The following is a 13,490-nucleotide window of genomic DNA, read 5'->3' as shown; positions in this document are numbered from 1 at the left end:
ATCTGCTTTTCAATATCATCAGTCATCATTTTTGGTTGCCAATGAGATATGCCCGATTTCTGTCTGTATGGACCCTTCAGACTCTGGAACAGCAAGAGCGGTGTGCACTTTCTTACTGTTTCTAAGAAGCATTTTCTGTAAGTCTGAAGTCCACACAAAACTATTGAGGGCTTCAGCTTTGGGAATATAAAAATCAAGTAAAGACCCACAGGACTTTGTGATTTTGCAACCACATGGCTCAAGTACATAATTAATCTGCTTATATGAAGGAAGGGCAAAATGGAGAAACAAGGAATGGGTAAGGAAGTGGAGAATATAGCTGCATTAAGTCTTGAATACAAGGAAGAGAGGAAATAAAAATAGACTCTGATTTCAAGGAACTTGGAGTTGTTAGAATTAATTAGACATGTATAATATTATGATCCAAGGTTTAAAGGTTTAAATACTCTAAAAGAAGTGCACATAAAAGAAGAGTTCTGAGGAATTCATACGTTAGAGAGATGTTGAGTAAAGAGAAGCATCTACATCTTGTTGAAATAGAGTATATTGTAAATCAGAGTAAATGCTGGTATTTTAGAAGTTGACTAGGTCCTCCTTGTGAAAAATATTCATTTTTACAATCCATATTTTTGGTGGGTGTAGTGATGTTCACCTGTAACACCAGCAACTGGGAAGATTGGGCAGACCCTGTCTCAAAATTAAAAACAAAACAAAACAAAAACAAGCTAAAGAGAACTGGGGATGTAGAGCACTGGTAAATTTTCCCTGGATTCAATCCCCAGTACTAAAAGAAAAAAAAAAGAAGAAAAAGAATAATAAATACTTTTCTGAACACTAGAAATAAAAGCTATCAGTCTGAAAATATTCCCTAGTGAAGCTTTATTTCTTTCTGTTTTTCAAGCCTCTTTTACACTATGATGTCTTCTCATTGCTCTACTTGTTAACAAACAAGGTAAGGAAACTAAATAATGGAATTGAACTGTAAGTAAATATGATACCAAGAATAATCCAAATCAGATATTCATTAGAATACCCTTAACAGAAGGGTGGGCCTGTGTTTTAATTTTTGAGCTCTTGAAGACCAAAATCCTTCAAGCATGAAAGTAATTATCCTCTATAGTAGCCATTATTCAAAACGGCCACTAATGATTCTTTCTCCTAGTATTTACACCTTCCTATAGTCCCTTCTCACAATGAATAGAGATTACCTGTGTAACCAAGTGGACATTGTAGAAATAATGATATGACTTACTATGTCATATTGCAGTTTCTCTACCTTGTCATCTCTTTGATCACTTACCTTGGGAGAAGCTAGCTCTTTTGTCCTGAAGACCCTCGAATTGGAGAAGACTACATAGTGAGGAACTGTGGCGTTCTGACAACAGCATTTTAGTGAGCCTCCTTGGAAATGGATCTTCTTGTCCCAGTCAAGTAATTCTAGCTGAAGTATTGATAGCAAATTCATGAGAGACCCCTAAGCTAGAAACATTCAGCTAAACCACTTTTGAATCCTGTCCTATAGAAAGTATTGGTAATAATAAATGTCTACTGTTGTTTTCAATTGATAAGTTTGGGAGTAATCTGTAATAGGATAAATAACTATACACTAGAAAGAAAGAAATATTTGATGAATAGAAGCAAAATTTAACATTACCACACACACAAAAAAAACTTTGCTGACCAGTTATATACATTTATGCAGTAATCAGCAAAAAGTACTTGACAAATACATGACTTACCTTGTGCATGCCAGTATAAACAACCCAAATAAGCCTGTGGTTAATTTATCTTTTGTAATTCTTATCTCTGTAAGGATGAAACAAGCTAATAGGTGTGAAAAGAATTTGAAAGCTATAAAACATGGTATTGCTGTTTTTATTTTGCTATAAAGACAATTGAAGTAGAAGTGGAGAAGTCACAAGGAGACGATCTTATTTGTCTCCAATTAGCTTTTGTCTGAAAAGTAGGTGCCTAATAATATAGTCAAAATACTAATTGTACAAACTACTAATGAAAACCAGTCTGGTCCTCTTCTCCTTAGGCCAGAGACAGATGATTCTAGGGAGGGTTTTGCTTGGCCCCAAATCCAAAAAGGTGAAAAAGACCAGTAATTTAAAATCATTCATTTATTTGTTAATTTATTAGCTCATTATTTCAAAGTTAAAAGTGCATCAAACACGCCTAGCATTTATTATTTTAATCACAAACCTACAGACCCCTCAGTATACCCTCCTTGGGGCCTGGCCCCAGCAATCCAAAGCTGATGACTGCCGCAGTCTGGCTGGGCACAAAATAACCGGGCCACCACACCGCCTTGTAGATTCAAACAGCAATTCTTTATTCCCGAAATCTCACCGGCACTCTACACGCACGTTCTGGGAAAATTCACCCTCCACCGGGCTCTGCGTACCAAATACTCTCAGAACCCCGCGAGAACTCCACTCCGCGGGAACTGAAGGAGTGGGCGGGAACTCAAGGAGCAGGCGCCTGAGGCAGCAGGATCCGCCCTATTCCCAACAGGATCCACCCTAAACCTGGAACCACCCTAATCCAACAGGATCTACCCTAAACCCGGAGCCGCCCTAATCCCTGAGCAAGGTCACCTTACAAATCAAAACTCTCATTCATGCAATGTCACTGCAAATGACCTGGGTCCAAGGCAAGCCCATTTCCACAATGGAGAGTCCTCCCTCTAAGCAACATTGGGTAGGCTGACAAGGAAATTGCCATGCGTCATTCCTACTTGGCTATGGCTCTCAGCAGATGACCTTGGGTATAGTCAGCAGGAGAGGTGGGGATGGGTAAGGAGTGTCTCTTGATAACTCTGAAATGGGGGAATCCTCCAAATGAAGAACTGAGTGGGGGCCAGAGGTTGGGGATAACCTAGCTTATGAGTAGGGGGGACAATAAAAAATCAGTTAAACAAATGAGAGAGGGTACAATACACTTTTGCAACCCTTCCTCCAAGCCTCTGCCTTGTAAGGGAGACTGTCTTTTTCCTGGGCAGGGATCTCCATGGAGGGGCCCCTTCCTTCACCCTGTTCTACATTCTGAACAACAGTACTGGGGTACTGGACACCTGGTCTGGATCCCCACTAACCCCATCATCTCCCCATACTTTCCCTAAAGGAAGAAGACAGGCTTAACTCTCACTCCAGATCTAGGTTGGAAGAATAAAACTGTAGAATTTCAAGATCTGTCCTCTTCCCCAAGAGCAGAGTTAGCTCAGAGCCCTCCTAGATCAGGTCAGGTTGGTCCCAGGTTAAGGTGGGGAGCTTAAGTACTGCTCCTCCCTGCTGAGTGGAATGCTTGCATGAGATGTTGCTAAGGGTCAAGGGTAGGGCTGTGGTCTTCAGTTGGGATGGCCTGCTCCTACTGACTCCTTCACATCTGAAACACCTGTGCTGGACTCTTCCTGTAGAGAAGGGATAGAATGGGGCCTGGCCTCCATTCCCAGAAGGTCAGGACTCAAGTTCCCATGGGAAGAGGCTGGGTCATGTCCTCACTTCTATTCTTTGTTTGGACAGGGCAGGGTTCATGGGGAAGGAGATGGGCTTAAATCCCCCAGGGGTGGGACCTCCTCTTCCAGGGCCAAGATGGGCTATACTGGCAGATCCCAGAGAAGGGATAGAGCAGCATCCTGACATCTCCTATTCCCAGGAGACCTGTTAGGACAGTCTTTAGGGGGCAGAGTGGGACCTCATCCTGTCTCCTTTGGTCTCCTGGTCAAGGATAGGACCCACAGAGCAGCGACAAGGCTGTGATCCCCAGAAGACAGACCCTGATCTCACAGCCTTCTCCCCCCGAAATACCTGCACTGGGCTATGCCTTTGGGGGAAGGGGCAGACCCTCACCATACTCCTCCTCCTTAACTATTACAGGGGTGGAGCCTGATCATATCTCTACTTCCCCCCAGATTCCTGGGCAGGGCAGTCTCATGGGAGGGTGGGGAAAGGCAGGGCTTCATCCTGACTCCTCCTTCTTTCCTGGGTGGGGAAGGTCCCAGGGGAGGGGTGAGGCCCAATCAGGACTCTTCCTCCATGCTGAAGCTGCTGCCCTGGCTGCTGGCCTTTGAGACAGCCGGGGATACTGAAGAAAGCAGGGGGTCAGAGGCAGCCTGCAGTGGGGACAGGGCACCCCCCGATAGTCCTCCCACCACCTCCTCCTCCTCCTCCATCAGAATGTCCTCCAGCTCCAGGTGGAAGGGGTCTCCCAGGTCCCCCATGTGGTCACTGGGAAAATGCAGGTCCAGAAGAGCATCTGAAGGTGGTTCTGGGGGCTGCTGATGGGGAGCATTCTGGGCAGGTCCCCCTGCTACATGAAATGCTGCTGTGCCTGACCTGCCCTCCTCCTCAATGTCCAGCTGCTCTGGCTTGAGGCTGTCAGAGGTTGAAGTCGTGGTTAGGGAGAGCAGCCCTGGGGTGGGTGGCACTGGCAAACCATGGATCTGGGCCTGCACTTCTAGCTCCTGAATTCGAAGCTGCAGGATGCGATTGGCTTGCTCCAGGGACCGATGTCAACTTTCCAGATCTTTGGAGCGCTGTTGCTCCTTCTGCAACTTGCGGATATAATCCACAGAGGCCTCCAGGATGGTGCCCTTGTTCCAGCCCATCTCTGGGTCATTGGACTTGGGAATGAGGGTGCCCAACTCCTTGATCCTAAAGTCAATGTTGAATCGCCTGCCTCGCTCAATCAGGTTGTGATTGTCTTTCTTCTGGTGTTCCTTCAACAGGGCCTTTGCCTCGGTTTCAGAGATCTCGGGTTTGATGTGAGGCAGCTCAGCTGGACAGGAGTTGCTGACAGTGATGGCTGGAGTGGCCACACCCTGATTATTGTACAAGTCAAGCAGATTCCCTGACGCAGGCAGAGAGCTGGGGAGCTGCAGCCCTGCTGTGCCTCCGGGCAGGTAGCTGAGCATCTCATCACTGGAACTGGACTCCAGGCTGATGATCTCATCAATGTCATCATCAGTCTCGTTCTCTGAGCTGGACCCGATGGTGAGCAGTGCCGTGGGGCTGTTGGGAGCGCTGCCTGTGGGACCAGTGGCGTGAGCAGCCTCAGGAGCAGGCAGCCGCTGGGCACTGGTGAGCCCTGGTGGTGGGGTGAGGGCCTGGGAAGCCAGCTTGGGCCCAAGTGAAGTGGACAGGTACTGTTTCACCTGCTGCCGGCGTGTCTGCTGCAGGTGGTAGCGCGTTGGGTTCTCCAGGGGGGTCTGTACCTTGAGCACTTCCCTGGGCACCTGAGCAGGGAGTGGACAGCCCAACATATGGCCCCGAGCAGAGATGCCAACCACAGAGATGGCGGGAGAGGTAGGTGCAGGACTGGGGAAGGAAGCAGCTGCAGCCTGTTCGGGATGCTCACTCCTCTCCTGCTCCTGTGCCTCGGCCCGCGTGAGTTGTTGCTGCAGCAGGGCCCGGTATGAAGAAGATGACGACATGGCAGGGGTCCTGGAGCCCCCTGCAGAAGACGATGTAGACAGTGTAGCTGGGGTGGTTGGTGTGGCCTGGAGCGTAGGGGTAGGGGTTGGCTTTTGAGCTCGTAGAAGCTGTCAGGATCAAGGATCTTTTCTAATTCAACGTCAGCAACAATCCCGGATTCCGGAAGCAATCGGCCGGCCTGCGCTCCTCCAACTGCACGAACACGGCTCGAGGGCCCTCCTCGTTGGCCTCTACGCCTCCCGAGCTGGCTCGGCAGCAGGAGACATGACGCCCGGCCCCGGACAAGCCCTGCCAGGCGGGTCGGGCCTCGGCCCGGTCCCCCTAACAGAGTTGCGTATTACAGGTTAGCTACACTGCTATTCTCCAGACCAAGCACAAATACCTGTAATACCCAAGCCCCAAACCATTGACCGTACAAGCCCAGTCACCTAGGCAACAAAGTCTTTTTTAACTCCAAGTCCTGAACCAAGATGGCTTTATGTAGAATCAAAGGCCACTAACAAATAAAAGAAAGGAAAGGAGAGGGAGGCAAAGGTGATAGGGGAAGAGGATGTAGAAGAAAAACAGACTAGGTAGAGCGGGGCATTTATGTCAATGCGTTTCTTTGAGCTGGAAATGTAGCTCAGTGGTAGAGCATTTGCCTAGTATTTGTGAGACCCTGGGTTTAAGCCTTAATGCCATAATAAATAAATAAAACCTTTTTTTTTCCTTCCCTGTATCTCCTGGCACTAACTAATGCTTAGAAAAATCACTTCCAGGGCTGGGGATGTGGCTCAAGCGGTAGTGCGCTCGCCTGGCATGCGTGCGGCCCGGGTTCGATCCTCAGCACCACATACAAACAAAGATGTTGTGTCCGCCGAGAACTAAAAAATAAATATTAAAAAAAATTCTCTCTCTCTCTCTCTCTCAAAAAAAAAGAAAAAAAGAAAGAAAAATCACTTCCACAGACAGTGATGTTTGAGTGACATGGATTTTTTCCAACACTTCTGCTCTATTCTTCACCTTCTGGTGGGAGTGTTAATAAACAGTGATAAGATCAGCAAAACTAAAGAAAATTCAAGGATCTTGATAATTTAGAAATTACATGATTACTTATAGATAATTGAGAATTGTCTCTAGATTCAAAAGCGTTGTTTAATTCTTGATCCTGAAATAATGGGTATCACAAAAAGATATGTAAAGTTAGAAACTAAGATCATTTTAAATCATCACTGTAACTGTTTTATTTGATGCCCAAAACTAATTGCCTTAATTACTAATTTGCACTTAGAGCTGCATTATTCTTTCAAATGTCAACAGTGTTTTCTCTGAAAATTTTATTTTTTAACTTAGAAATTATTATTCTGCCTCTTTCAGCCTGTGTAAGTTTCCTTTAAAGCTTTTTGTTTCATGGGTTCATGTATGATATTAAGCCAAATTACTTGCAATTACTATGTCCTAATACAATATGGGTACTGTATCTTTTAATAGATTTTTATATTATATTTATTCTTTTGGAGAGAGATGGACACAGAGAAAGAGTTGCCAATCTGTTTTGTTGTTGTTGTTGTGCTGGGACTATGCTATAATATAGAAGGAAATGATGGTATTTTGGCAAAGAAAGCAAAATTGATATCCAGTGGAAAAAGATAGATTTGCATTTCAGCTTCTCACATACCAATCCTAATGAGAAATAATAACAAGATTTTTAAAAAATTCTTTAATAAGGCTGAGGAAAGGGCAAAAAGAACCTTTTCTACTTCCCCAAATAAATCGTACTTCTCTTTTACTAATGTTTTCAACAATTTCTATATTTGGTGTCAGGGCAATTTCAAGGTCTGCCATTTGATTTTTAGCACTGTGTGTTAATGAACCTACATTAAGAAGTCAGAAAGTAATAGAGGTAGAGGAACTAACCTCTCCTATTTAGGGATGTGGGGTTGGCGAGAGGGTAGAGCTAACAAGTTCTTAAAGTGAAAAATCCATAAATTAGCAAATAAAATTTCTCAAGAAGAAACCATCTCTAATATATTCAGTGTTTATCATATTTTCTAAAAATATTAATGTAAAATTTGCTCTGCAAGCATTCAGCAAACCGAAACAATTGAAAGCCAAGTAATAGCGTTTTTTTCTAGATGATGTATGAACATACATCATCATGATTTCAGTGAATTTTTAAAAATTAGAAAAAATTGCTGATTCGGAAACAGACACTGTTAAATGCGGCAATGATCTACACATTTTTATTTCAAAACAAGTTGTAATTTTGGATGTTTGATTTTTGAATATATATTGTATTCAATTTTTTTTTAGATCACAAAGATTTCCTTCATAGTTTTCTATATAAAGAATTTGGCAAGGATTCCACCTCTTGGGTCCCCTTCTTCCTCCGGGAGAAGTCTTTTCTGCTGTCCTTTAATAAACTTCTAATTTCTACTCTGAAAAAAAAAAAAAAAAAAGAATTTGGCAAGCCTAGGAGAAGATACTTTCTGTATGTAAGCTTAACATGGCATATAAGATCGTATTGGAAAATAAGAGTATAATGCACCTATCTGTAAATAGGCAAAAGATAACAGTTCTCAAAAAAAGGTGAGAAAAATATTCTAATGAATCAGGTATAAGGAGCAAATAAAATATAAAAATTGGAAATTCAAGAGAATTACAAGTTAATATATTCAGGTAGGTCTTTATAAGAAGTACCATTATGAAACTGTAAGAATAGTAGTATACTATAAAGCATTAATGTTTAATGCAGACTAGACTTGATTCTTTTAGAATTCTAGTTTTATTTTACAGAAAATATCAAATCATAAGTATCATCTTACTGAGAGGAAAAAATGAGGGCAAAAATTTAAGCTATGTAGCTATATAATTTGCAAAATCATATAACCTTAAAAGCTTAAAATGTAAAAACTTTTATAAATCCTACAATTTAAGTTGTCTATAAAAAGTACAAGCTACATCATTTAAGCAAGATGAGGAAATAAGAAGGATAAAATTAAGAAGGAAAGAAAGAAGTCCAATTATCACCATTTGCAGATGATATGATCCTATACCTAGAAGATTAAAAAAAAAAAAAAAAGACCTCTACCAAAAAACCCTGCTAAAGTTAATAAACAAATGTGGCAAAATAGCAGTGTACAAAATCAACATACAAAAATAAACCACTTTCCTGTATATCAACAACAAATTTATTGAGAAAGAAATCAGGAAAACAACTCCCATTCATGATAGTCTCAAAACATATATATCTAGGAATAAATCTAACAAGGAGATAAAAGACCTCTACAATGATAACTATAGAACATTGAAAAAAGAAATTGAAGAATACCTCAGAAGTTGATCTCCTATGTTCATGAATAGGCATAATCAATATTGCTAAAATGGCCATACTTCCAAAAGAAATATTCAGATTAAATGAAATCCCCATCATAACACCAATGACATTTTTCACAGAACTAGAAAAAAATAGTCTTAAAATTCATTTGAAAGAATAAAAGACCCAGAGAAGCTAAATTAATTTTAATCAAAAATCCAATACCTGACTTAAAATCATACTACAGAGCTATAGCAACAAAAACTTCATGGCACTAGCATAAAAACAGATACATAGACCAATGGTACACAATAGAACACACAGAGACAAATCCACACAGATACAATCATCTGATCCTTGACAAAGGTGCCAAAAACATACATCAGAGAAAAGACAGCCTTTTTAACAAAGGTGCTGGCACAACTGGTTATCCATATGTAAAAGAATGAAACTAGACTCTCTCTCACCCTGCACAAAAATCAACTCAAAATGGATAAAGATCTTGGAATTAGACCAGAAAATATGCAACTCCTAGAAGAAAACATAGCGTCACTTGAGCTTTTAGATACAGGCAACAACTTTCTCAATAGGACCCCTAAGGCTCAAGAAATAATGCCAAGAGATAATAAATGAGACAGCATCAAAAAGCTTCTGCACAGCAAAGGAAACAATTAGGAATGTGACAAAAAAAAAAAAAAAAAAAACCCACAGAATGAGAGAATAGCTAGAATGTCTTTGCTAGCTACTCCTCTTTTTTTTTTTGTAATTGATTTTTTAAAAAATGAATGACAGCAGAATGTATTACAATTCTTCTTCTTCTTCTTCTTCTTCTTCTTCTTCTTCTTCTTCTTCTTCTTCTTCTTCTTCTTCTTTTTTTTTTAAGATCCATTGACTTTTATTACAAATGTACTTGATCACTTGGCTTCAAAAAGTTTAAAATCGATACCCTATTTTTCTGTATGCCAGTACAAAGCAAACTGTTTTACAAATTAAATACCTAAAAATTTGACAAAAATATTAAAATTTGATGAAAAACAATTATAAAAATCCTTAATCTCTCTTCAAAAAAGGAGGCAGTCTTCCCAGTCCTATTAAACAATATTAGTAGTATTCACCATTTTTAGAATAGGTAGCTAAATTATATTTTTCTGTTAGCATAAAATACTCTTTAAACTAATAGACTTTATTTGTATATGCTCCAGTTAAGTTCGTGAATGCCATCTGATTGCAATATAATCAACTATCTTTAATTAAATTCTCACTTACACTTATTTAATAATTTGCATAGTCTGAAAGGGATAAAGGTTATTCTAAGACTAATTACCATAGGCTATTACAGTGCTATTTTTTAAGGCAATAAGTGTTTGCTCCCAAATGAAATTGTCTGTCTTCTTTAGGCAGGGGTTAAAATTACTAGCAGCTTTCTCCATTACCTGAAAAATCAAACTGGAAGAGTTATCCATCTCTAAATGTGAAGGCCTAAAAAAAAAAAAAAACATTGATATACTTTCCATTTTGAATCAAATTTCAACCCCTGCATGGGACAACCAGAAAGTGAGACTTTCAAGTTTTGTTTTTTTTTTAATTTCCCTGTTGGTTTTGGTTTCTACTTTCCATGGCTTTTGAGAAGCTGGAAAACAGTCTGTCTTTCCTGACTAGCATTGTCTTTTTTTTCCATTTGGCAAATAATCATCTACATCCAATCTGTATCTAGTAGAGAAAAAGTTACACATATACAGCACAATTTTTCATATCTCTGGTTGTATATAAAGAATGTTGACACCAATTTGTGTCTTCATTCATGTACTTTGGATAATGATGTCTATCACATTCCACCATCCTTGCTAACCCCCTTCCCCCTCCCTTTCCCTCCCACCCCTCTGCCCTATCTAGAGTTCATCTGTTCCTCCCATCCTTCCCCTCCCTACCCCACTATGAATCAGTCTCCTTATATCAGAGAAAACATTGGGTATTTTTGGGGGGGGGGATTGGATGACTTTACTTAGCATTAACTTCTCCGATGCCATCCATTTACCTGCAAATGCCATGATTTTATTCTCTTTTATTGTTGAGTAAAATTCCATTGTGTATATATGCCACATGTTTTTTTAATCCATTCATCTACTGAAGGGCATCTAGGTTGGATCCACAGTTTAGCTATTGTGAATTGTGCTGCTATAAACATTGATGTGGCTGTGTCCCTGTAGTATGCTGATTTTAATCCTTAGCAGGAAGAGTGAAGCAGGTGGCATCACTATACCAGACCTTATACTATATTACAGTGCAATAGTAACAAAAACAGCAAGGTATTGGCACCAAAACAGACTGGTAGACCAATGGTACAGAATAGAGGACACAGAGACAAACCCACAAAATTACAATTATCTTATATTAGACAAAGATGCCAAAAACATGCATTGGAGAAAAGATAGCCTCTTCAACAAATGGTGCTGGGAAAACTGGAAATCCATATGCAACAAAATGAAATTAAATCCCTATCTCTCACCATGCACAAAACTCAACTCAAAGTGGATCAAGGACCTAGGAATTAAACCAGAGACCCTGGGCCTCAATAGAAGAAAAAGTAAGCCCTAATCTTCATCATGTGGGATTAGGCCCCAACTTCCTTAATAAAACTCCTATAGGGCAAGAATTAAAACCAAAAATCAATAAATGGGATGGATTCAAACTAAAAAGTTTCTTCTCAGCAAAAAGAAACAATCTGTGAGGTGAATAGAGAGCCTTTATCCTGCTAGCTTCTCTTCTGACAGAGTATTAATATATATAAGGAGCTCAAACAACTTTACACCAAAAAATCAGGAAAACCAATTAATAAGTGGGGCCAGGGACTAAATAGACACTTCTTAAAAACAAAAAGAAATATAAGTAGCAAACAAATACATGAAGAAATGTTCAACATCATTAGCAATTAGGGAAATGGATCAAAACTACATTGAGATTTCACCTCCCCCCCCATCAGAATTACAGTCGTCAAGAATACAAATAATAATAAATGTTGGAAAAATTGTGGAGAAAAAGGAATGCTTTTACACTGTTGGTGGGACTATAAATTAGTACAACTGCTATGGAAATTAGAATGGAGTCTTCTCAAAAGATGGGGCATGGAATCACTATATGACCTAGCTATACCATTTCTCAGTATTTACCCTGAAGAATTGAAGTCATCTTACTTACAATGATACATGTATATTCATGTTTATAGCAGCACGATTCACAATATTCAAACTATGGAACCAGCCTACATGTTCACTGATGGATAAAGAGAATGTGGTATATACCCACAATGGAGTTTTACTCAGCCATAAAGAAAAATGAAATTATGACATTTTCAGGAAAATGTATAGAAGTAGAGACCATCATGTTAAACTATTTATTTATTTAAGGCAAACTCAGAAGGTCAAGGATCCTATGTTTTCTCTCATATGAGGAAGCTCATAGGATAAAAGAAAACAAAGGTTGGGGGTAGATATCCTAAAAATCAAAGGAGATCAGTAGAGGAGTGGGACAAAGAGGTGGGAGTCAGGGAGTAAGTGGGGAACTGCTGGGGAGTGTTATTGGCCAAATTATATTGTTATTTTGTTGCATGTATGAATATGTAACAACAAATCCCATCAATATGTATAACCATAATGCATAAATTTTAAAACGTGGAAAACAAAGTCAAAAAAGTACAAGCTTCTTAATAAATGATGGTTATCATTTTCAGAATAGAAAGACATTGGGAAGATGAGAAATGTATTTCATTAAGAATAAATGTGCTCAATTTACAAAGTGTGTTCAATTTACAAAGATTTAATTATGTGCTCATTTGTGCTTGGAAATATTCTACATGGTATGTTACCAGAAATAGAAGTTCTATGTAATAGATTTAGGATCACGTCTTAGTGAGATATAGGAAGATATGGATGAGATATGTCAGTTATCAATTTATTGCCTCTCAGATCCAAATTCACTCTTTTTTGACCTGCTTTGGGATACTGTAACAGAAGTAAACACTTCCTCATTGTCAGTTATCTTTGTTAACAGGGGGCACTGGAGGTGCACTGTTGGAGAATGGGTGTTCTCTTTCTAGTCCCAGGGTGCTTTATTTTCCTCCTATAGTGTGGCTTGCAGTGACATGAGGGAGACCTTATAGAATTCACTTTTTAGTAAGCTTTTCCAGCATCCCAGAAAGCGCTTCTTAAGGACAAACTCTGGCTCACTAGAACCCCAGGCAAACTTCTCTTGTCATCCAACAGCCCGCGCTATAGCCACACCCTCTCCAGGAAGGTCTGGACCTCAGCTTTTCCAAAATTTTAATTTCCTCCTTGGATACTCTCTTTCTTAATTCTAGCAGTGGTAGCATTTTACTGCATTTGCCATTTCTGTGTTCCACAGAGTCTTCTTTAATTCCTTTTTAGTTAGCCTCTTTTTACTGCTTGATAATTCTTTATATTAAAGGTTAAACTTTTTAACATTTTTCTTGCTCAAATTACTGGTGTGTGGATATTGGTTCCCAAATAAATCCTGAATAAGAAAGGAGGAAGAGGCTAATTGGCCATTGTGTTAGTTAGCTTTATTGTTGCTGTGATCAAAACACCTGACAAGAACAATTAAGAGAAGGAAAAGTTTATTTTGGCTTATGGTTTCAGAGGTTTAGTCCATGGTCATTGGACTTCATAGCTCTGGGACCAAAGAGGTTAGCACATCATGGTGGAAGGGCAAGGCACAAAGAAGCAGCTTAGGACATGACATCC

At 40.0% G+C, this 13,490-nt stretch overlaps 1 pseudogene; it reads right to left on the bottom strand.

Annotated features, from left to right (window-relative positions):
- Window positions 1-3,994: 3,994 nt before the first annotated feature.
- LOC124082509 (transcription factor E3-like) lies at window positions 3,995-5,704 on the bottom strand (annotated as a pseudogene).
- Between the last annotated feature and the right edge of the window lie 7,786 nt (window positions 5,705-13,490).

Source organism: Marmota monax, unplaced genomic scaffold, assembly GCF_021218885.2.
Source record: "Marmota monax isolate L192 unplaced genomic scaffold, Marmota_monax_Labrador192_F-V1.1 WCK01_AAM20220418_F8-fsc00145, whole genome shotgun sequence".
NCBI classification, from domain to species: Eukaryota; Metazoa; Chordata; class Mammalia; order Rodentia; family Sciuridae; genus Marmota; species Marmota monax.
This window is presented reverse-complemented; position numbering and strand designations above follow the sequence as displayed.